Below are 24191 nucleotides of genomic sequence, written 5' to 3' on the forward strand. Positions count from 1 at the left end.
CCCATCTTCCACTTTCCTGAATGACTTTCAGAGTGGTTAATCAGTAACACAAGCTAATTAGTGTCCTCATTAAGTCCAGCACCAATATGGTGGGAGATGGAGGGAGTGTAATGAGGTTGTCTAAGGAAAGATGAAGAAGTTTAGATAGGAAACAGAGCAGGTTAAAGTTTCTGTGCAGCAGGATTGGTCTGTGACTGGCCTTTGCACATCCAGCCTGGGTGTAATAGAGAGACCTAAACTCAAAAGTAAATTAAAATAAATTAAAGCATGTGCCTAATTCAGTGTGTGTGCTTTTTTTAGCTATTGGAAGTGAACATAGAGATTATCTGCCCCAAATGCCTTATTTTATAGATAAGGAAACAGATGTATAAAGAGTAAGTTATTTGCCCAATGTCATATGGCTAGTTAATAGCAGATTGAGCCTAAAAGCCTATTCCACCCTCCTTACACTATTTCCACTAAATCTAATTTCTCATATTCAAAGATGTTGCTGCTGCTAACAGTGTTACCATTTGTAGTAACATTACTAAGAGAATAGGTTAAAAAGCCTCTAACCTTACTAAGTACATAAGATGACAGAGAGTTGACTACATTTGAGACCTGGCCTCATCATCTTAAGGCTTTAGAGATTCTTTTTTTTTTTTTTTAAATAAATTACTACTCTAAAAGAAGATAATGTTTAAAGATTTAGCGGCTATTATATTATATTATTCTTTAAATAGAGATATATAGATTTCTAATGACTTCGTTATTTATAAATGAGGGATTGTTAGATGAGATCTTTTGCCTTATCTTTTAAGCAGCATTCATTTTTTTCATTCTTCTTAGACTTTTTCATAAGTTATCATTTGATAAAGAATTGGAATATGTGAATCCCTAAAGAAAATCTTTGTCATATCACCTGCAAAAAATATGAGAGTAATAAGCTGTATTCTAATTCCTAGACACTTTTAAAAATAATAATGAACATGAAATAATGAAAAGTGAAATGCGTAGTATCAAGTGAATGTTGTACATAGTAACAAATTTTGTTCTAAGAACAACTTTGAATGAGTAATATTGCTGGGGATGGAAGCTCAATTCCATGTGGACAGTCTCGGGCGGGTAAAGGTGGGAACTTCTAAATCTTAGAGTTCTCATGAGGCCCCCCATAAAACACCAGGGAATCGAGGAGTGAGACCGAGCAATCTCGTGTATTTCCTCCTCTTCCCGTGAGAAACGTGATGGGAGGAGCATCCCCCTGAGACTGTCCCGGATCTGGGCACACCTATTGTTATCTAACAGGCTCGGTATTCAGGTGCAAAACTATGCGGCCGGAGAGCTTAATTAGGGTCAGGAAAGCCTGAAGGCTCTCTTAGCTCGGGAGGGGCCCTTACAGGACAGAGGGCTCCGTCCTCTCTTCGATCTCCCCTCCCCCTCTCTCCCCACTTACACTTCTGCTTCCAATCTCTTATTATAAGATCTTTGCCTCCTTGGGAGATTTTCTCTCTCCCTCCTAAGGAAGAGCTTCCCCTGCACATGTAACTGAGACCCTGAATAAAGCCTAACCCTTGTTCGACTCCGGAAAGTCTCTTCTCTCATACGTTTATCTGGTTTGGCCAGCCGAAGACCTGCGATAGAGGTAAGGTAAGACTCGGGTAGCCCTCAGGCCTCTAGGCCTGGCATAATATATCTTGAGTTTCATAAATACTCAAACCAACTACAAAGGACTTATGAAGAAAGATGCTATCTCCAGAGAAAGAACTGGTAAATAGAAGTATGCATAGTATGGTTTCATATGTGTATATATCTGTATTTGTGTTTAATTGTAACCTTTTCTAGGGTGGGGTAGGGAGGAAGGGAGAAAAATATAAAAAATGTGTAGCATAGAACAAAGGAAAATTTCGAAGGAAGCACAGAAAAGGAGGGTAGCTTTGAAAACAATGTGTAGTATTTTTTACATTTTTAAAAAGTAAACAGTTTGAAATGGAAATTCATAATTTTATACTGAATCTTCTATGTTGTGCTGTATACATGGAAATGTTCTTGTTTTGGTCTTTTTGCATTTATGTTCAAAATGAATTAAAAATTTAAAAGATAAAATAACATTGAAATACAAGATTATAATCAAATGATGAATAAAAATTAAGAAAATGTATTAAAATACAGGAATGGAGCGAAAACTCCATCTTCGAATTTGCGCCTTCATACATCTGCAGCATACTGTTGTCCTGTTTCATTTTAGAGAGAATGAGAGAAATATAGTAAGAACTGGGAATTCCCCTCCAGCACAGACTGGATGAGGAAAAGATTTGTTTATTGGTGGAATTTTCCTGGGAAATTCCATTGTCTTTGGTGTTCCACTGGACATTTCCCCAAGGACATAGAATGAGGTTAGATCTAAAAATTCATTTCACTATAACAATTTTACACTGAGATAAATGCTATGTTAAGTGTGTGTGTGTGTGTGTGTGTGTGTGAGTGTGCGTGCGCACGCGTTTTTAAGGACATTTTTTTTTTCCCCAAAGACTCAAGCCCCATCCTGGCACTAAGTTAAAAATTTAGAGAGAAATATTGACTTTTGCAGACCGTTACGATATCATTTATTGATCAGTTGTTTAAAACATCATAAAAATTAGGCCAAAGTCCAATGTTTAGTATCCTTATGGCCATATTGACTTGGGTAGGCAAAAAATAGGGATATGATTATTTGGTGTGAGGTAGCTTATTGGGTTTGACAAAGGACATGTTTAGGTTGGCGTATACTGTCTTCAGTTAATCAAGCTAATAGAGTAACCTATTAAGAACAGACTTGTTCTGAGCCTAGAATGTAGTTAGCTTCTTGACTGCCTGAAAGGAAAAGGGAGGGGAATAAGCATTTATTAAGCTCCTAATATGTGCAAGGCACCTTATGAATATTATCTCTTTGGATCCTTACAACAACCCTGGGAGACAGGTGCTGTTATGATCCACATTTTATAGTTGAGGAAACTGAGGCTGGCAAGTAACTTGCTCATAGTCACATAGTAAAGACAGAGCCCAGATCTGAACTCAGGTCTATCCTGATCATAGGTCCCACACTCAATCCACTGTATCACTCAGTTGCATCAAAAGGGAAAGGCTTCGTTGAGGATGACGAAAACGCAAGGGAGCTGAAGGTCAACCAGTCTGTTCTTGCCACATTTAGACTTTTCTAGTCTTAATAACAGCTCATATTCCTATAATATTTGAAGGATTGTAAAGTAATTGATGTCCAGTATCTCCTTAATTCTCACAACAACCCTGTGTAATAGGTGGTATTGTTACTGCTATTTTGTTTATGTGGGAAGTAAAGTTTAGAAAGGTTAGGGAATTGTCCAGGGTCACAAATTTCGTATCATTTTGAGATAAGATTTGAACCTTGGCCTTTCTGATTTCAAGCTCAACACTATGTTACACCATACTGGATCTTGGACCAGCTCAGGCAGTGCTGATTCCCTTGAGGGACGTTATAATCATCACAACCTTCATTGTGATCGAAGGGATAGCTACAACCTTTGACCAGTTAAAGGGTTTAATTGGGGTGGTTTATGTTTTGGAGTGTGCATGAAGAAATTGGTTCCTGAGGTGGATGGTTCAGTTCCCAAGAAAGGTTACTTGCTAAAGTATTACTTACTCTCCTATCTATTATAGTTTTCTTCTACTGTGACCCTGTCACTATCCAGGATGGGAATAGAGGTTTGGGCTTTGTAAACTGTAAGTGCCATGATTAATCTCATATTATCTTGTTTGGGGTTTCTACCCTTCTATATCATTAATTGCAACCCTTCCTCCCTTGCTGGGATCTCTCTATATTCAAAGTGTATTCTCTTTCTCCTGTAGCATTTTAGTATGCATCCCTATGTGGAATGCTAAGGAGGGAAAAGCCATAAGCAAAGGACTCTGATTCTCATTCTAGAATATGATTCAAAGCTATTCTCCTGGCTTTGACCGGGAACTTAGAGGCAGATCTTCCCAGAAAGACCAATGTCACTATATATTGACTATAATCACGTGGTTTTTATTATATATTGCTTTTACTTTCACTCCTGAAACAAGCCTCCACTTGCTTTCCCAATTATAACTCTGTAGATAAGTGTTTATTTGGACCCAAATAACCTCACACCTGGAATCTTAGATAAGAACCACCACATCCCCTTTGTTAGCCAATCCTGAGGAAAACTGTAAAGCATAAATCAAAGGCAAAGAGTTAGCAAATAAAAATACCTTGCTTCCCTATGAGTGACCATTCCTGAGCCACAACTAAAGGAGTGAGGATTTCTAATGTTACCTTTTCCTATATGAAAAGGAAATCTGGGAAGCCATCTTTAGAGAAGCTGCCACATCAACACATTACGTCAATCTGAAAGTGGATTTAGAAGACTGTGACACCCCTCCACCCTCCATCCCCACCCTAACTCCTGTGACCTAAACAGAAGTATCTTCTAATAAAACTGCTTTGTACATCTAAGTCTTATGTGTGGACCTTCTCCTTTTCTTTCTCTAATGAAGATATTGAGTCCCCATATAATCATTTATTTGGAGAGGACTTGCTGCCTAATCTAAGAATTAACATGGGCAGGAGAAGTAGATCATGTCTTGTTTTTAAAACTCCATATACTTACACAGAATCCTCATTACAATTTTTGCTGTGAGTGGCCCTAATTTATGGCACCTGGATTCTGACAATGAGCCAGTTGGCTTTGTATATAGAAAGATAATCTCGTCACTACCTGCTGCATCTCTCACCTCTTCAGCTGTCATAAATTTATGCTATTGGTCATAAGGGTGTAGTGGAAGGAGCACCAAATTTGGAGTTAGAAGATCTGGATTTGAATTCTACCCTGCTCTTTACTCCCTATGTGACTTTGGGAAACCATGACACTTTGAAGTCCATATTGTTAGGTTATGACAGTTCTGATGTCTCCTCCTCTATAAAAAGAGGGACTCAAACTTGATGATCTGTAAATTTCAACAAACGTTTATTAAGTGATTACTTTGCATAGAACATGTCTTAGGATAAATGCAAAGTTTAGAAAAAAACAATACTTGCCTTTCTGGGGCTTACAGATGTAACCATAATACATAATACATAACATTACATGTCAAGTGAATTAGAAAGCTACAACTTCAGGTGCCATGTGAGGTCCTCCCACTATAAATTCAAGCATCCTATTGGACAACTAAATAAGAAGATATAACGATGCAGTACAAACTAACATAGTACTACTGAAAAAGGAACTACATATATACATGGTAACGTGAAGCAGTTCAATCACATGGACCGAAATTGTTAATGTGTAGCACTAAGAGCCTACTAGGAGTGATGTGGTGAAATCCCTATGACTTTATAAATAATGCTAATTTTGTCACCTTTCAAAATGATTGATAGTTTTTATATTTTAGACTGTTAAGTTTTGGCTTAAGGCTTGGTTTACTTTTGTTTTTGTCAGAAAAATCTTTTTAAAAATGTGCTTAAATTGATACTGATTTGGCTTAAGATAATAGCTAAAATAGAACTACTTGGGGTTCATGGTTTTTAAGTAGGGATATCAAATATGTCTGGTAGTTGTTAAAATTTTGTTTGGCTTATGATATTTCATATTTATGTGGTGCATTAAGGTTTGCAGAGCACTTTGACACACATTATCTCATTTGAGTCTCTGTCCTGTGAGGAAGATGTAATTATTATTATCTCCACTTTATCAAAGAGGAAATTGAGACTCAGAGATATTAAATGACTTATCTAGTGAGTAACTGACACAAAATTTGATTAGGTAGTTATTAACATACTGATAGTCAACTCCATTCCTTGGAGGAAATCACCCACTGCCAATGAAGCCACATACCTGTTCATGTTCTAGCTCTGTGGTCTTAACATTCACCTTGATGTTGTTATCCAGTTCATCTTGTATTTCTAGTTTGTGCTATCTTTGACAATCCATATTCACTTTTTTTTCTTTACTTACTATTCTGGATCTTTTGGACAATCTGCATACACTTACTGTACGTGTCCTGGAGAAGAACTTAAGATATTTTATCATCCATCACCAAATTACCTGGCTACACTTCCTGCCCAGAATTACCCAGAATTTTATTACAAGTTACTCTGTTCATCTACTTGCAATATCATTTCATGTGAATGATGAGTTTTACTTAAAGTTTGTTCTTTCTTCTCCTCACATTAGAATTCTCTAGGGGAGACTGTCTACTCTGACTTACAAACCACTTTCAGATAATAACATTTATATATGTTTTAAATTTCACAAACATTATTTTATTTGATTCTTACAACAACACTGAGAGATAGGTACTATTATTGTCCTCATTTTACAGAAGAGAAAATTGAGACTGAGAAGTTTAAATAACCTGCTGAAGGTCACATAACTAATAAGTGTCTGAGGTGGGATTTAAATTCAGGTCTTTCTGACTCCAGGTTCAGTGCCTATTCCCTGTGCCACCTAACTATCTTTACATTGTGGGATCAGGGCTCTTTGAAAACGTAGACATATCAATTTCACTTGACCAGGAAAGCCTTGCAAGTTAAGAACTTAGCCTTGTCCATAGGACTTAAAAAAAGAAGAAACTCTAGTTATCAGTTTCCCCCAAAAGAAGTTCCTTGAGGGGAGAGACAGTATAATTTTCATTTTTGTATCCCCATTTTTTAGCAAAATATCTGACACATATTCAGTTGTTTTAGTCATGTCTGACTCTTCTTGATCTCATTTGGGGTTTTCTTGGCAGAGATACTGGAGTGGTTTGCATTTCCTTCTCCAGCCTATTTTACAAATAAGAAAACTGAGGCAAACAGGGTTAAGTGACTTGCCTAGAGTCACACACCTAGTAAGTACTGAGGCCAGATTTGAACTTCCAGATCCTGCACTCAATCTATGGCACCATCCAATTGTTCTAAATATAAGGTTTTGTTGTTGTACAGTTCTTTAATTGTGAAAAACTCTATTTATGGAATTTTCTTGGCAAAGATATTGGGACAATTTGCTATTTTTTTCTCCAGTGGATTAAAGCAAACAGAGGGTAAGTGACTTGCCTAGGGTCACACAAGTCGTCAGTGTCTGTGGGTGAATTTTTGAACTCAGGTCTTTCTGACTCCAGGCCCAGTTCTTTATCCTCTGTGCCACCTAACTGATATACCATATATGTTTAGTAAATACTTGTTGGCTGTTCAGTTGATCTAGTTCAACCTCCCCTAGCTCCATTTTACAGATGAGGAAACTAGCTTAGAGAGTTTAGTAACTTTGCTGCATGAAGCCTCTATTCAGATTTCCCTTTTGGGAAACTAGTTGATCAGGCAATCAGCCCATTCCTGGTAGAGAAGCTTGTTGGCTGTGTGGTCAATTGTTAAAAGCCACCAGCCTCTTTCCTGTTCCATCCCATAAATCCTTGCTCTGGTCTGCATACATAGGCCAATCTATATCCATTACATCTACATGTTTCCTCAGTGATGAACTATGCTCATTGGAAAATCATCAGAATGATAGAATTGGACTCTTGAAGGCACCATGGTCCCTTAAAATATTTTTTACACCAGGAAGGTTGTGCACCTGAGGAAAGAACCTGGGGATTTATCTAATATCTAACATATAAACTTTGGTGTTTATAGAGGCAATCTACTGTCAAATCAAAATCTTAGAGAACTGAGAAACACCCAAAGGAAATGGATGGTATTAGAGTTACCACAATCCACTGCTGTAGTATGTTAATCAGTAAGGGAAGGTGTGCATGTGTGTGTGAGAGAGTGAGATAGAGACCCACCCTTAGTACAAAGCTGACGTAGCTAATCAGATAAGGAACTAGTCATATGAGTAGGCCTGGCAGCTCTGACACCTCAGATCTTATCTCTTTTATTCTTTTCTCAATTGATTAGCTTTTTTTGGAACTTAATTTTTATCTGCACAAAGTCCTTTCATTTGTAGATTGGTTTCTGAGTACATTTGACTTGATATTTTCCCCCACCCTGACGAAGAAGCATCTTATTCAGAACTCCACTTTAGTTGATCACCTTAGTTTCAGTTTTTGCTTTCCTTAACAGCACAGCTGGAAGCAAGGTTGCCTCTACCATTGTCTGGACAGATATTTGTCTACAATGAACCCTGCTCCAGGGTTTGCATTTGTCTTGTTTTTCATCAACATGAACTCACCTCTTCATCCAGTCAGCTGGTCCCCCAAAAAGTCATATGGTCTTCTATTTCCTCATTGGTAAAAAAGATAGTATTGAATCAGATGATTTCTAAGATCTCTGACAGCAGTGTTATTTGATGACTCAAAAACATCCATCTGAAGTCAGACCAATCCAATCTAATCTAATCCAAGAAGCATTTATGAAATACCTGTTATACACCAGACACCATACTACATACTGAGGACAAAAGTGAAAAACCAATCCTACCCTCAAAAAGTTTTATGTTTTATTGACAGGAACACTGGTTTAGAGCCTAAAAGGACCTTTGAGGTGATCTAACTCAGCTCTCTTAAATGATACTAAGACCCAGAATGTGAAGTAATTTGTGCAGGTCACCTAGGCAAAGTGGCAGAGCCAGGATTAGGACTCATCTGCTTTAACTCCAGCTCCAGGACCCTTTCTACTGCATTAGCCTTGTACCCTTTTGTTTCAAAGTAGTGGATGTTTACCTGAAAGTTTGGTTAAAGGAGGCAAACAGGCCATGTTTATTTCCTTAAAGCTAGCAGATGCATGTTGCATGGAGGAAAAACATAAATTCTGACTGTCTGATACAAGAATGACCCGTCTTAAATATGTTTTAGAACAATCCCAACTCAGGGTCTCCATGTCACTGAAATTTATGATCTCTATGCTTAACCATATTACGAGAAAGGAATTTTCTTAATAGAATTGGTGATAAATACAATAAGATAAGAGAGTTGACAAAGCATCAGTTGACATTATGGATACCTGTATTTTCTTTACCATTAACATACCACAACACAGTGTGTTTCCATAAAATATTAAGATAAGAAAAAGTTCCATTATTCAAGATAGTGTCTCTGGCTAAGGGTCTCATCCTTAAACAGGAAAAATACGCTTAAACAGCCCCATCTGGCCTTGTTGACATAGGATGGGGTATTCTCTGAGTTTACTCAGAGAGCAAAGAAGATATTAGATCCAGGCTTTTCTTCTGGTTGACTAGTTCAGGCTTTAGCCCTTATTAAAGTTCAAAAATGACATTAAATGATTATCGTGGACTAAACCACACATCAAAATAATGAGGATCTTGAACCTCTGTGTCCTTAGCGCAATGTCCATAGTAGGTGCTTAACAAATGTTTATACATTGACTTAATTAAAATCAGTCAGTTCCTTCAAAAATTATCTTGGAGCAAATAAAAGGCAGACAGGCATGAAACAATGAATGATCTCTTTTTTTAGAAACACAGGCCATTTTCTCACTTGGTCATTGATATTATCTGACATCTCAGAGAGAGAAAGTTTATTTAATGATGTTCATAAAAAAGCTTTAAAAAAGTTTTATATCAAATGTACCCCCTCCCTAAGTCTTTAATCTTATGAAATTATTCTGTGATTTTGTATCTTGTCTCCCAACTTTGTCCTGCTGTTGGGGTATAAAATTTATTCAGTGTCTTCTTTTGCAAATTGTTCATTTAGCCAAGACATTTCTTGAATGCCTTGAGGATATATAATGTGTATTTATTGGTTTGGCTAAAAACAAGGATAATCCTCTGCCCTTAAGAAGTTTATAATCTAATAAAGGAAACACAAACATGCAATCAACAGAAAGACTTTATGTAAATCCTACAATTATGATGTAGCAAAAGAGGGAAGAGGTGGGTCAGGAATTGTGCAAGTAGTTTGGAGGGTGTGGTTAATTAGGGAAAACCTGCAGAAGCAAATGATGGGAAAAAACCTCAGAAAACAGTGAGATTGGACACAGCCAATGCTGCTAGACAGTTAAAAAAAACATAAGAACCTGTTTCCAAGGTCCTCTGGGAAGGCTTATGTGGTTGCAAGGGAGATGTAGGAACTTAATAAATGTTGGTTGGCAGATTGGTAGGGTGATTAGTTCCATATTTCATTGCCAGTCTGCTTAATGACATAGCCTGGCATGGCCTTCAAATGTAGTCAGTGTCTTCTTGCATTCCATATATTTGCTGTCGTTTCCATGGGAGTCAGACTGAAGCCAGACAAAGCCCCCAAGAATGAATCCTTGGGAAGAAGAGTTGATTAGAATGCAAAAATGGTTTCTTTTGAAGAGAGGACAGAATTTTTCATTTAGATTTGTTCTCCTTCCTTAAGGTTAGAGGATCCATGCCTCAATGATCCTGTGGAATTATGATTTTTATAATAATCAATATAATGTGTATAATGTATATACTAATAAATTAGATTTTTCAGAATTGCCTCTTCTAACTGGTGAGTCAGAGGTCACAATTCAGTTTAAAATGATCAATCAAACTTTGACAAGGCTTGCAATCACTGGCATTCTTGTGCCTATGTACCTGAAGTGAAGCGAATCAAAGATTATAGAACCTGTTACCATCATACAATTCTGGTCTTGTGAGCCACCAAGTAATGACCCCCAAACACTTGAATAATGCTGTTCACACAGAGAACATCAATACTTTAGTATTATAGGATTTGTGAGCTGTTCCTGGGAAATCATTGTTTGTAATTCACCTTTCCCCTCCCTTCTCTTTGTGATTTATGTATTGTAATCTCTGCCTCCACTTCAGTAAGGTGGAATTCTGATCAGGAGAATTCCTTGCAACTCTGTTCCTCATAATGAAACTAATTCATTAAATGGCTATCTGACTATTGGAACTTTGTCTCTGGCCTGTTCTTTTCCTCATTCTCGGGATAGAGATTGGTTCAGTAAAATCCTGTTAACAATCCCTACCCTCACAATTTATTAACCATAGACCTGGCTTAAGGGAAACTACAAGATTATGTCTTCTCAACTCCAAGTGCTTGGGCAAAGCTGGCTAGTAAAAAAGAAAACAAGGTAAGAAGAAATATTTAGTACCTAATAGAAATAAATCAGGCTAGGTTGACTTTTGGTGGGAGAAATGACACTTCTGGTAGGAGAAATAAAGGAGGGTATAACTGGAGATCTTGGGAGAAGCTTTCTTTTTCAACATAGTTCTATGGGGAGGCAGCATATGAGAACTGGAGTCTTTTACATACTAATGGATCTCAGATCCCTGCACAAATGGGTGCCAAATGACAATGGGGTTCCTGGGAAGGTAAAATTCTATATTCTTTCTCTATGCATGCTTATTATGTGAATATTCATAGGATCCATAGCTCTAGCTGGAAGGAATCTCAAAGGCCATTTGGTTTCACTCTTTCATGTTAAGGATGAAACAGAGATCCAGGGAAATTAAATGACTTCCCCACCATTCAGATAGTGTTAGGGGTAGAATTTGAACTGTGGTTCTCTGAATCCAGACCCTATGCTTTTTCTGCTAGAGCTAAAGAAATTATCTGGAACACTGATTAATTTTGTTAGAGCTAAAAATATACCCCAAATAATCAGTGTAATGTATTATCTTTAATAAATATAAGCTATTTTCAAGGAGAAATTTGTGTTAGGTATGATTTACTGCTGCAAAATGTACCCTTGTTGAAGTAGAAAAATTTCAACTTAACCTGGAGTATAGATAGATTTTAGAGAATCCTGTGAACTTGGCTGAAGTCCATATCTATTTTCACTAACTTTTCACTAAAATTTAGCATCTTTTTCAACTATGAATAAAAAAAATATTCTGAGGAGGGGATATGTAGGCTTCACCATCTTGCCAAAGGGATCCACGAAACAGAAAAGCCCCCCAAAGAAATCTGGGGAGCAGAATTCTTAATAGACTTAAGACAGTGCTAAGAATTTGAGTGGCCCAAAACCTGAACAATTCATCATGACTTGGGTTGATTTTTATTAATTTTAACAAATTTATGTATAAATTTCTAAAATATTTATCATTTTTTAACATTCATTAAAATTTTTTCTGTTCCAAATTCTTTCCTTCCTCAAGCCCTTCCTCTCTTTAACTCCTCCTCTCCTCAAGCCATAGGATATCAATTATATATGTGAAGTCCTATAAAACATTTCTATGTTAACGTTTCTGTTGATTTTAAATGCCTTTGTTAGATATACTTGTTCACATGCATATGGTTCAATCTGTAGTTTGCTTGAATTCCTGTATTGTTTAAGGTTCATTCTTAACATGATTCTTACCCTCTGAGCATTTGGGAGTGAGGGTGGGGAAGGACAGTTGCTCTGGATTTGGAAAAGGCTAGGTCAGGTGGTGTTTACTTGTTCCTTTTGGTTACAGCATTGTTCACCTTTGAGCTCTCAGTAAATTCTTCTTTCCTGAGTAGTTTGTAAAAGGCAAAAGAACCTGTTGGATGCAACACTTTCTTTCATACAATGTATCATATGTTCCTAAACTTCAGTTTTACCAAATGAATTCATAAAAAATGTTCACAGAGTTACTGAACTGGCTTTCTGGAGTTAGGCTATGCCCAAGTCCATACTTGTTCCCATCTTTCCAATGCCTGTTGTGACTTGTACTCCTTTAAAGGTTCTCAGAAATAAATCTTGGCATCCAAGGAAGGGCTTAACACCATCCCTATAAAGACAAAGTTACATCTCAGTTAAGGAACACTTTGCTGGAGTAAGAATATGTGTGTCTGTATCTCAACAAATAAACATACATATGTATATGTTTCCATTTGAATCTCTTTATATAAACACACATATGTTTATATTTCTAGCTAATCTGTCTCTATAAATACGCATATATGTATGTATTCATCTCCATATAAACATGTATGTATATATCTAAATAGACATGTTTATAGATTTCTATATAATGTCTCTTTATGAATATACATATATCTATTTATATCTATTTATATTCATGTTTCTTTCTATTGGTATATGTCTCTATGTAAACACAATATATCATATATATTTCTACCTGTATCTCTATATAAGCACACATGCATGCATATATTTCTATCCATCTATATATCTGTCTCTCTATATAAACACACACATTTCTATCTAGCTATCTCTTTGTAATTCACAAATTATTTTGAGAAACCTTTCTGTTTGCCTCTGGTATCCCTTGGTGGCAAGGATATTTTAGATCATCTACCACTCTGTTATTATTCTTAGCTTTTATTATTCAGCTTTTGAGTAATATTATTCAAGAAAACATAGGTAATTACAGTGCAAAGAGGACTGCTATTCAGATTTTAGCATTGCGAAGTAATGGCACTAAGAACTTGGGAAAGTTACTTACCCTACAGAGGTAAGCTTCCTCATTGGTAAAATGAGGGGGTTGGACTAGCTACTCTCAGAGTACCCTTCTATTTCTAAATGTGTGAGCCACTCATTCTATGAATTTCTCTTATCTGTTCCTCCTCCCCTGACTGAATAATTCAACTGTGTTAAATCATATTTTATGAAATAACAATAGAATAGCTAGTACCTTGGAAGACTAGTTGGAGGGCAGAGAAAATGCTTTATATACTACAGACTATTGGAAATGTGTAAGTGTGTATTTTACTACCAAGTTTCTGTTTTGTAATTTTGTTATAATGGGGGTCTTACTGATCTGCAGCTAGCATTTTTATTAGCAGAGGTGGCCTATATATTTTCAAATTGACTGAATTGCCTTTAAAGGACATTCTAATTTGGCCGAATCATTGTACCTATGAAGGGAGAATAATTCAAAATAAGGCTGGAAAAATGGATTGGAATTGGTTGGATTATACAGGCCTGAAAAAGCACATTGAGTAGTTTGTATTTTTGTCTAGAGGTAAATAGGGAATTGCTGCTGATTTTTGAGCAAAGGAGTTTGGTTGGATATGTTCATTATGATTATTTTGGCATCTGTGTAGAGTAGGCCAGCATGGTCAGGGGCTCACTTGCTGCTCACCAAAGGATTTCTGGCAGCCAGTGAAAAATGCTGGGTTGCCATTGCGCATTCTCCTGTTTGTCATGTGACCTGCAGCAACCATTGACGTCTGTTTCTAGTTTAACCTAGCCACAATCTGAAGAATGTAGCCTATTTTAATTTTGGTTGCCAAATTGTGCAGGTCTGGCATAGAGGGTGGATTGCAGAAGAAAGAGATTGGAATGAGACCAAATCAGGAGGCTATTTCAGTAGTCCAACTGAAAAGTCACTGGGAACTGGTCAAGTAACTTAAAAGGAAGGTATGGATTTGAGAAGCATTGTGATGAAATGAATCATTCAACCCATCCCTTAGTAAGTATTTATTAGGTAGTTATGTACAATGCAGTATGCTAAGCTCTGGGGATACAAAGAAAGGCAAAAAAAAAAATGGTCCCTGCCTTCAGGGAACTCTCATTGTATTGGGGGAAATGATGCATATATTTATAGGATGTTTGTTTGTTTGTTTGTTTGTTGTCCTTCCTTCTCTAAGAGGATCAAAATGACATCACTGTGATAAAGTCAGGTTTCAATGAGTTTGACTGTGGCTGATCAGACCACTAAGAGCTCAGAATGCTCTGCCACAGATTGGGCACAGATAGTCCATATGAACATTTGGAGTAGATACTCCAAATTTGTGCATCTTACATTTCCTTTGAGTTGTTTCAATTCTGCTTTGCACATAGAGCACAATACCTTCTCTGATGTGGGCACACCATGCTGAGCCGTCCTGGGTCAGTGTCTCCCATGTCGCACAATCAGTTCCAAAGTTCTTGAGAAAGACCTTGAGAGTGTCCTTGTATCATCTCTTTAGACCACTATGTGATGGCCTGCCCTATGTGAGTCTCCATAAAAGAGTCTTTCTGGCAAGCATACATTTTGCATTTGAACAATGTGGCCAGCCCATCGTAGTTGCACTCTCTGAAGCATAGTCTGAATGTTTGGCACTTTAGTTCAAGTAAGGATCTCAATGTCTGGTACCTTCTCTGGCCAGGTGATCCTCAGAATCTTCCTAAGACAGTTCAAATGGAAGCGATTCAGTTTCCTGGCATGGCACTGGTACAATGTCTGTGTTTCACAGGCATACAACAATGAGGTCAGCATAACAGCTCTGTAAACCTTCAGTTTGGTAGTCAGTCTAATACCTCTTCTCTTCTAAATTTTCCTTTGGAGTCTCTCAAACACTGAGCTAGCTCTGGCAGCATCTCATTCTCAATGTGTACATCTCTGGAAAGTACACTACCAAGGTAAGTGAACTTATCCATAGCATTCAAAACTTCTCCATTTGTTGTAACTGATGGTTCCATGTATGGACGGTGTGGTGGTGGCTGATGGAGCACTTGTGTTTTCTTGGTGTTAATTGTTAGGCCAAAATTAGCAGAGAATTAGGCAGCAGAGAATTGATCCATGCTTTGTTGCATCTCAGCTTCAGAGGCTGCATTGAGTGCAAAATCATCTGCAAACAGAAAATCACGCACCAACACTCCTTCCACTCTGGTGTTGGCTTCAAATTGAAGAATTTACCATCAGGGCTGTAGCTGATCTTGATGCTGTGTTCATTCTCATTGAAAGTATTTGACAACATGGCTGAAAACATCATGCTAAAAAGCATGGGAGCAAGCACACAGCCCTATTTCACTCCATTGGTGACTGAGAAGGCACATTGTCCACTATCCAGAACCCAGGCAAGCATGCTATCTTGAAATTAATGTACAATGCTGATGAACTTCTTTGGGCAACCAAATTTTCACATAATTTTCCAAAAGCCTTCATGACTGACAGTGTCAAAGGCCTTGGTGAGATCTACAAACATTGTATACAGACCTCTGTTCTGCTCCTGGCATTTCTCCTGGAGTTGTCAGGCAGCAAACACCATATTGACTATTCCTTAACCCTGTCTGAAGTCATACTGGCTCTCAGGTATATGACCATCTTTCAGGTGAAGGATCAGCCTATTAAGAAGAACTCTAGCAAGAATCTTGCCAGCAATGACTAAGAGAGAGACCCCCACTGTGATTGTCAGAGGGCAATCTATTTCCTTTACCTTTATAGAGATGGACAATGGAGGCATCCTTGAACTCCTGGGGGATAAATTCCTCTTGCCATATAATCTGGAAAATTTCAGTCAGCTTTTGTATGAGCAATGGTTCCCCTACCTTGTAAAGGTGGAAAAAATTCCACCTCAGGTGGAATAGAATCAGCACCAGGTGCTTTGCCACATGAAAGGAGCCTAATGGTCCTCAAAACCTCTTCTTCAGTTGGAAGTTCACCTAAGAAGAGATTGACTTCAACCTGAGATCAATGGCCTCAGCCTCAATTGATGATGGTCTGTTGGGACCCTATGGAAGTGTTCAGCCCCTCTCTAGGATCATATCTTTATCACTAATCAATGTGGCTCCATCAGGACTGAGTAGTTGTGATGCACCATAGGTTTTTGATCCATAAATAGCTTTCAGTGAATCATAAAAGTGTTTTGAATTGTTACTATTAGCATTCATCTGCCCTCTTACTGAGCCAGGAATCCTGAATCTTTCTAAGCTTTGCTTGTACTTTACTTTTGATGAAATTAAATGCTGCCTTCTTAGAAATGGATGAACCATCCTGTTGGTAAATCCTGTGTAGTTCTCATTTTTCATTTGGCAGCTTCTGAATTTCCCCATCACTTTCATCAAACCAGTCTTGGTGTTTGTGAGGGTTCTGACCCAGATGAGTAAATGCAGTGCTGTACACTAAATCTCTGGAAGCTGCTCATTCCTTTTCTGCTCCACTGTTGGACCTGTGTGTTGGCTCAACTTTCCTGCCAAGTCAGCAACAAACTGTTCATGCTCAGAGAAGAGCTCTGATGTGTTGACATTAATTCTTCTGGTAGTCATTTTGCCTTGAGAGTGGCACTTTTGATGAATGCAAATATTTAGCCTGGAAAGGATAAGTCTATGATCAGTCCAGCACTCTGCACCACACATTGCCTTCGTCAATCTCACATCTTGTTTGTCTCTTCTCCTTGTAGTCATATGGTCTATTAGATGCCAATGTTTGCTGCAAGGGTGCATCCATGAAGTTTTATTGCATTTGATTAAATGGAAAACAGTGGTGCTGATGAGAAGATCATGTGATGCACAAGTCTTCAGTAGTAAATGACCATTGTTGTTGCTGTTTCCAACTCCATTCCTCCCTAGGACTCCCTGCCAAGTCTGGTAGTCTGAGCCTACTCTAGCATTACAGTCACCCAGAATTATAAGCTTGTCCTTGGCACATTGATGATAAGGGTCTCTAGGTCTTCATAAAATTGTTCTTTGTCCTCATCAGGGTTTTTCATGGCGGGAGCATAGGCACTGATGGTGGTGGTATGACATTTTCCTGCCAAGTGGCAATCGCATTGTCATGAGCCTGTCATTCACTCCTTTTGGGGGGCATAGAAGCTTGCTGACTAGATTAGTTTTGATTGTAAAACTTACGCCAGCTTCTCTGTGTTCCCCTTCACTGCAGCCACTCCAGAAAAATGTGTATGCAGCTCTGACTTCAGTAAGCTGGCCTTCATTTGCCAACCTTGTTTTACTCAAGGCTGCTATTTGTATGCGAGACCTGTTGAGTTCTCTTGCAAAAAGAGCAGTTTGTCTTTCAGGTCTACTGGATTTTGTGTTGTCTATAAGTGTGCACATATTCCATGTGCCGATGGGGAGTGGAATCATCTTTGCAGATATTTTTGTACATTTTTTTGTGTTTTGACCCCAGAGTGGGATTCCCTGCCTGCTGCGCTAATCAGCATGGGTTGGGTAAGCAGACAATGTTTAGGACACCTTTTCTAGCCCCCTTTTTCACACTAGGAGGTGAGTGGTGTGATCCTTACAAGGCAGCTCAGACACCCAGGGGGCTGCTGAGTCCCACTGCTGCTTCCAGTGAGAAATGACCCTATGGCCTGGGTCGCCTGTGTGCAGGGTTGTGACTACAGCTCCTAGTGTATCCACACCTGCTGCTTCATCACTTGCCTGTCACCACAGGACTTTGAGATACATATAATAGTAAAATGGTATGGGTGATGATGTTTGATTGGTGCATAAATTGGATTTAAGTGAGGCAGAGTTGTACAAAGTCATCAGCCTCAGTCCTCCAGAGTCATCACAGTCCAGTGGCAGGACAGAATTAAGATGACTCCCGATGGCTTAGGGTGCAGTGGATGACCTTGGTGTCTTCTATGTTTAAGTTCTAAGCACTCCACATCACCTGCTTCAGCTGCCTTCGTGGCTGTTGGAACAAATTGTTCTCATCTACCCATTCTACCAGGTGAAGTCTTCGCATGCTTGGGGTAGACACCTCCCTAATTCACCAATGGGTTTGAAGCCCTTTGCTTACTCTCAACCTCATATGGCCTGTGTGCCAAAACCGTTTACTGGGGTATGGATGCTGTGTATGCTACGGCTTCTTGGAGCCACAGGTGAAAATTGGGTGGAACAGGTGGACATTAAAAGTGGAAAATAGCCCTGAAAAGGGCTCGGCAGCCATGGCAGCCAGTATATCAAAGATACTGGTCCTCCCTGAACATACCCTATACCCCATATTTATAGGTATATACAAAATGAATGCACAATAATATATTGGTAGTGGTGGGGAGGCATTAGCTGCTAGAGAAATTAGGAAAGGCTTCATGTGCAAGTTTGATCTTGAGTTGAGTCTTGAAGGACATATGCTCTTGCCATTACTTCCTGGCGATTGCTCTCTGCTCAGCCTTTCTTCACCAGTAAGGGGAGGGCAAAATAATAGGAAGAATGGAACTGCTGCTGTTGAGATCATGATGATGAGGGATGACAGAGTGAAACCATCACAGGCCTTTTTTTACTGTTGAACCCATTCAGTGATAGCACCAAGGACTGTGATGGGGAGTAGAATGTAAGCTCAATAATGGTGGAGAATGCTTCATTTTTTAGGTCTTATATTTCCAAGAACTAGCATAGTGCCTGACTCAACATAAATAAGTGCTTGTTGAACTGAATTAAGAGGAACCAAAGAATGCGTCACTGCCCTACTTGCATGCTGCCTGTTTTTGTTATGTTTGACTCTTCTGACCCTATTTGGGGTTTTCTTGGCAAAGATTCTGGAGTGGTTTGCCATTCCCTTGTACAGCTCATTTTACAGATGAGATAACTGAGGTAAATAAGGTTAAGTGACTTGTCCTGGGTCACATAGCTATTAAGCATCTGAGGCCATATTCTAACTCAGGTCTTCCTCACTCCAATTCCTGTGCTCTATCCACTTCACCATCTAACTGACCTGCATGCTGCCTAGATTAATACATTCCTTGAGGGAAGGGACTATTTAATTTTTCCTTTTGCATCTCTAGGACCTAGGATCTAGGATCAATAATTTCATTGGTATAGGGAACTCAGTCTACAACTGGCATCTTCTCAGCAATTTTGTCTTAGAAAGTTGCCTAGAATATTGAGAAGTTAAATGACTTACCCAGTCATACAGTACATGTCAGAGGTGAGAACTGAACTCTGGTCTTGGCTCCCTATCTACTATGCATGCTGCCTCTAACTGGCAAATGGTAGACATTTATGAGATGCTTGTTGGTTGGTTGATAGATTATTGGCCTTTTTTCATCACACAAACTTCCCAACCACCTCTATCATTTTTTTTTCCTTAATGGAAGCTATGTAATAAATCTTCATGGATCAACTGATTGATAACAGTGGTAGAGGACAGAAGAGATATCATCACAATAGCTGCCTGGAGGGTTATTTGGGAAGGATGTCTGTTATTCCAATCCCTGTGAGGAGCTTAGGTCCTCATCCTCATAGATGGAATGAAAAAGGAGGGAGGAGTAGGTGCTAGGACTTCTGCAGCCCCAGTTATCATCATCATCATCATCATCATCATCATCATCATCATCATCATCATCATTTCCTCTGTCCTCTCATGAAGTGAGGGAAAAAAAGACTGAAAGAAGCTAAATGACTTGCTCAGTATTGACAACAAATTAGTGGAAGAGTTTAGATTAGAAATTAGGTCTTCTGATTCATTCTGGTGCTCTTTCTGCCATACCACACTATTCTTGGGAAATGTTCTGGGTTAAGGTAATTTGACTTTCCTGTTCAATGCCAAGGCCATAATACACTATTTATGCCGCCTTACAGGTATGGCTTTAAAAAACACTCTTCAAAACACCAATATACAACACATGACCTGTGGTCCAAATGTGACCTATTTAGTCCTAAGAGAGCAGCCTGCCTGATTTTTTTTTTTTAGCAATTAAAAAAAAACCTCATTAGCTACCATATATGAATTAGCAAGACTGTGGGTCTGACCAACCTGCCTGTAGCTACCATTGAGTAAATTAGTGCTTGCTCCCAGATATCAAGCTAGCAAACTTGGATCACTTAGTAATTGTAATTGAAGATGAATGTGATTAATTCTATAGACACATTTTTTTTAGCTATGTAATAGCTAAATGTATTTCTGATTATGTGGCCCACTGTTTAGAAGTGTGAATGCTCTGCTACAGAGTATAGATATAATTTTTTAAATTTTAGGCACTCTCTCTGACATATTGATGGCTTCTACCAGGTGATCAGTGTGGCCTAATGAGACTAATGGGTTTCCTGGGTCCAGTGGACAGATTCTTAAAGTCAATTTAATCATAATTACTTTTAAAATAATAAACCCAGGTCTCCTGACCTCTAGGTTGCTATACTTTCCATTAAAACATAAACTGACTATTTGCTAGGTGTAAATATAGGGATACTATGTGGAATAAGATTACAAATACAAATAGATACAAGTTGATTTTTTAAATAGCTCCTTTTTGCCAAATGATCAAGCAATAAGCAAATACATATTAAGAGGCTGCTATGTACCAGGCACTATGCTAGATACAGGGCATGTAAGTATAAACAATGAAATGATTTCCTCTTGCAAGGATATTGTATTCTAGTGGGAGGACAAGGACATGTATACACATACATGTTATATGTATATACTATATAATATATATGACTTTTTAAACATACTTAGTCTCTCTCTGATGTAATAAACAACTCTGATGGAATAAATAACTTTATGTATTTATGTGCAGAATAAATATAGAGAGAATAAATGTAATTAAATATAAAGTAGTTAAATAAAAGATAGTTTGAGAGGAGGAAGCTAGTAATTGAGGAAATAATGAAAAACTTTGTGTAGAAGGTAGTGCCTGATGGGAGTATTTAGAGAAGAGAGATTCTCTGAGACAGAAGAATATTTTCTCAACATCAGGGACAGCCAAGGAAAAGGCATGGGGATAGGATATGAAGTGTTATATGTAAGGAACAGAGAGAAGGCTTGCATTTATTCTGTACATAAATGTATAAAGTTAATATCCTTGCATCTCAATACTTTTCATTTTATTACAAAAAGCAGACATTTTATGTACCTGTCAATTGTCCAGATGCATAAAATGTCTGTGAGCTCACCTTTTATAGGATGACTGAAAACATGTTTGGAATAAGTCTAGTAAGTAAGTCAGTGGGGATAATATGTACCTAATCCCCATTCCTGTATGGTTTTGATTACTTCCATTAGATCTCTACATTTTTGAAGGCTTTTCATTCCACTTATTTTGGAGTTTCTGAGTATTTGATATGGTGACATCTATTGTTCAAAAATTTTTATGCATCTATGTTATGGTTAGGAGATAGTGGGCAACAGTTTTGCCTGTGATTACTCCAGATTTCAGTACAGTTTGCTGAATTCTTGAGCATAATTTGGAGTCTATTTATAGCACAAAGATGTGCCTTTTTGTTAGTTTACCAAGGATAATGACCTAATGGGGAATGATTCTGGCCACCTGATTGTGTCTTTGTAGGGATTCAGTAGGTGTGAAATTTTGCAAACTGAAATAACATATCCTTGTTTTTTTTGCAAAACCTGCATCAGTGCAAAGTCTGGGTGCCATAAGAATAACTTTATGGAGGGTAATTTCAGGTGACATGATGATTATGATAAGGATCACAGAGTCAGATTCATAGAATTGAAGAGTTGGAAGTGATCTTAATAGCCACCTAGTCCAACCTTTGCAGAAAAAGATGATGTTGCTGGGCAATGTGATAGAGTGAATAGGAGTTAGCTTGGGAATCAGAAAGAATTGGGTTCTAACCCTGACTCTAATAATAATATACTGGCTGTGTGACCCTTGACAAGTCCCTTAATCTCTCAGTGTCTTAAGAAAACTCTCTAAGAAGCTAAATTACCGCATCATTTTTGCACTGCATTGGGTGGGGGAACTTTCCTTTCCAGGAGTCACTCTTGTGTACCTGAAGGCATGTTGTAAGCTTTAACATATTAAACAAGTGTAAGGCTTTGTTATTGTTTTAGTGGAGAGCCCCAAGACCAGAGAAAATGTGAAAATTTCTGTATTACTAAAACAGATAAAAGGCACCAGACTTTACAACCTAACTTTTTACAAACTGGTGTATATACATAATGTATTTCATGAGTGTTTGTTTGGAAGGATGATTGGTTGGGGAAGTTAAACGTGTCTAACTAGTTCAAAATATTTACCTAACAATTAAAGTAAGAAAATAAGGTAACAAACTTCCTCCTAGTCCCTATCTGATGTAAGACCTCTCTGATGTGCACTTAAGGAGGTTGGAAGGAAACAACATTCTCAGCATGCTTTTGGGAATGACTGTGCCCAATCCAGCATGCACCTGCAAAGAGTGCTTTGAGGACCCTTGGATTACTTGTGATTGAAAAGTTTAGGGTAGTTCTAAGTCTTTTTAGTTCTAGCTTGCCAATTTCCTTGAAGATTAAGTTCTCCAGTACAGAGCATAAGTTAATTATTTCCAGTTAAAATTATTTATCATTAATGTTTATATTTATTTGTATCCCTCATGGGTTTGTTGTATAGGTCAGATGAGACAATTCCTGTAAAGTTCTAACAAATGGGACTTAATATTTTGAAGGCTTAGATTGGGGTTCTCAAATTTTTTATGTTCCTTTTGACCATCTGATTGAAGCCTAGCAACTCCTTCTGAGAAAACTCAATTAATCAACCACTAAGTCCATAAACATTTATTAAGCACTTGCTATGTGCTGGGCACTGTGCTTGGCACAAGACAAGTCCTTGCCCTTGAGAACATTATAATCTAATAGGGGAGACAACATGCAATCAACTACATGCAGTAGGATAAATAGGAAATAATTAAGAGAGGGAAAGCACTGGAATTAAGAAGGTAAGGAATGGTTTTAGTAGGGACTTAAAGGAACCCAGAAAAGAAAGTTTTTAAATACATAAAATACATAGGATTGCAAAGGAAACCAATGACATTGAAATCGTTTTTTTTAAACAAGGTCATAGAAACCTGGTGAAGAGCCCCTGATCTAGATCTTGAACACTTTGTTTTGTTCTCAGTCCTTAGTATATACTAGTTTGTATTAGAGGAAGGTGTTGCTCTATTACCTCACTAGTCCTGTCTCTAATAGCAAGCTGTCTAGCCCCATTGCTGTCTCTCTCCAACTGAAAGCAGTGCTGAAATCTCAGAGTTGGAAGGGAAGAAGGAGACCATCTAGCCCTCTCTGCATCTGACCAAGAAACCCTTCTCAGATGTACCTGACAAGTGGCCATACAGAATTCATGGAGATACTACTTCTTTGCAAGGCAGTCCCTTCTACTTTGTATTGCTCTAATGAGTAGTTATTTTTATTTATAGTAAGCTGAAATCTCTCAGCAATTTCCTTTGCTACTTTTGTTTTTCACTTCTGACTGCAGTGGGACAGGGAGGGATAACCAGAGCAAGTCTAATCCCCTCTGCTAACCCCAATTTTTGCCTTCACTAAGACCCCCAGTACCTCGACTCCTTAGCATTTTCTCTAATTTCACTTTTCTCATCTCCAGCCTTCTCACCTCTCATGTGAAAAAACCTTGATATTTATTGATATATATTTTCATATTGCCTAGATTTCCTTCTGTATTCTCCTTTTATTCCTGCCCTAAGTGACATGTTTTACAACAGAGAATTTTTTAAGAGGAAAGAAAAAAAATCAACAAAACCTATCAAAACACTGAAAAAAAATCTGATGTTATATATGTTATATGCAACAACCAGGGACCCTTGCTTAAAATAGCAGCAGAGGGGTCTTAACATATTTCTTTTGGGGGGCCAAGTAAATTTGTTCTTTATACTTCTCAAGCATTTAGCTTTGGTTATTTTGGGGTTATTTTGTTTGCTTACACTGATGCAGTCAGTCATAGTTAATATTGTTTTCTTAGGG

At 38.1% G+C, this 24191-nt stretch overlaps 1 long non-coding RNA gene across 1 annotated transcript in view; it reads left to right on the forward strand.

Moving 5' to 3' along the window:
* The first annotated feature begins 7683 nt into the window (after positions 1-7683).
* LOC140500750 (uncharacterized) overlaps positions 7684-24191 on the forward strand; it is a 55077-nt gene continuing 38569 nt past the window's right edge. The window contains exon 1 of the long non-coding RNA XR_011965857.1: positions 7684-10990. This is a non-coding gene — a long non-coding RNA (uncharacterized lncRNA). The remainder of the gene's footprint in view (positions 10991-24191) is intronic.

Source organism: Notamacropus eugenii, chromosome 4 (assembly GCF_028372415.1).
Source record: "Notamacropus eugenii isolate mMacEug1 chromosome 4, mMacEug1.pri_v2, whole genome shotgun sequence".
NCBI classification, from domain to species: domain Eukaryota; kingdom Metazoa; phylum Chordata; class Mammalia; order Diprotodontia; family Macropodidae; genus Notamacropus; species Notamacropus eugenii.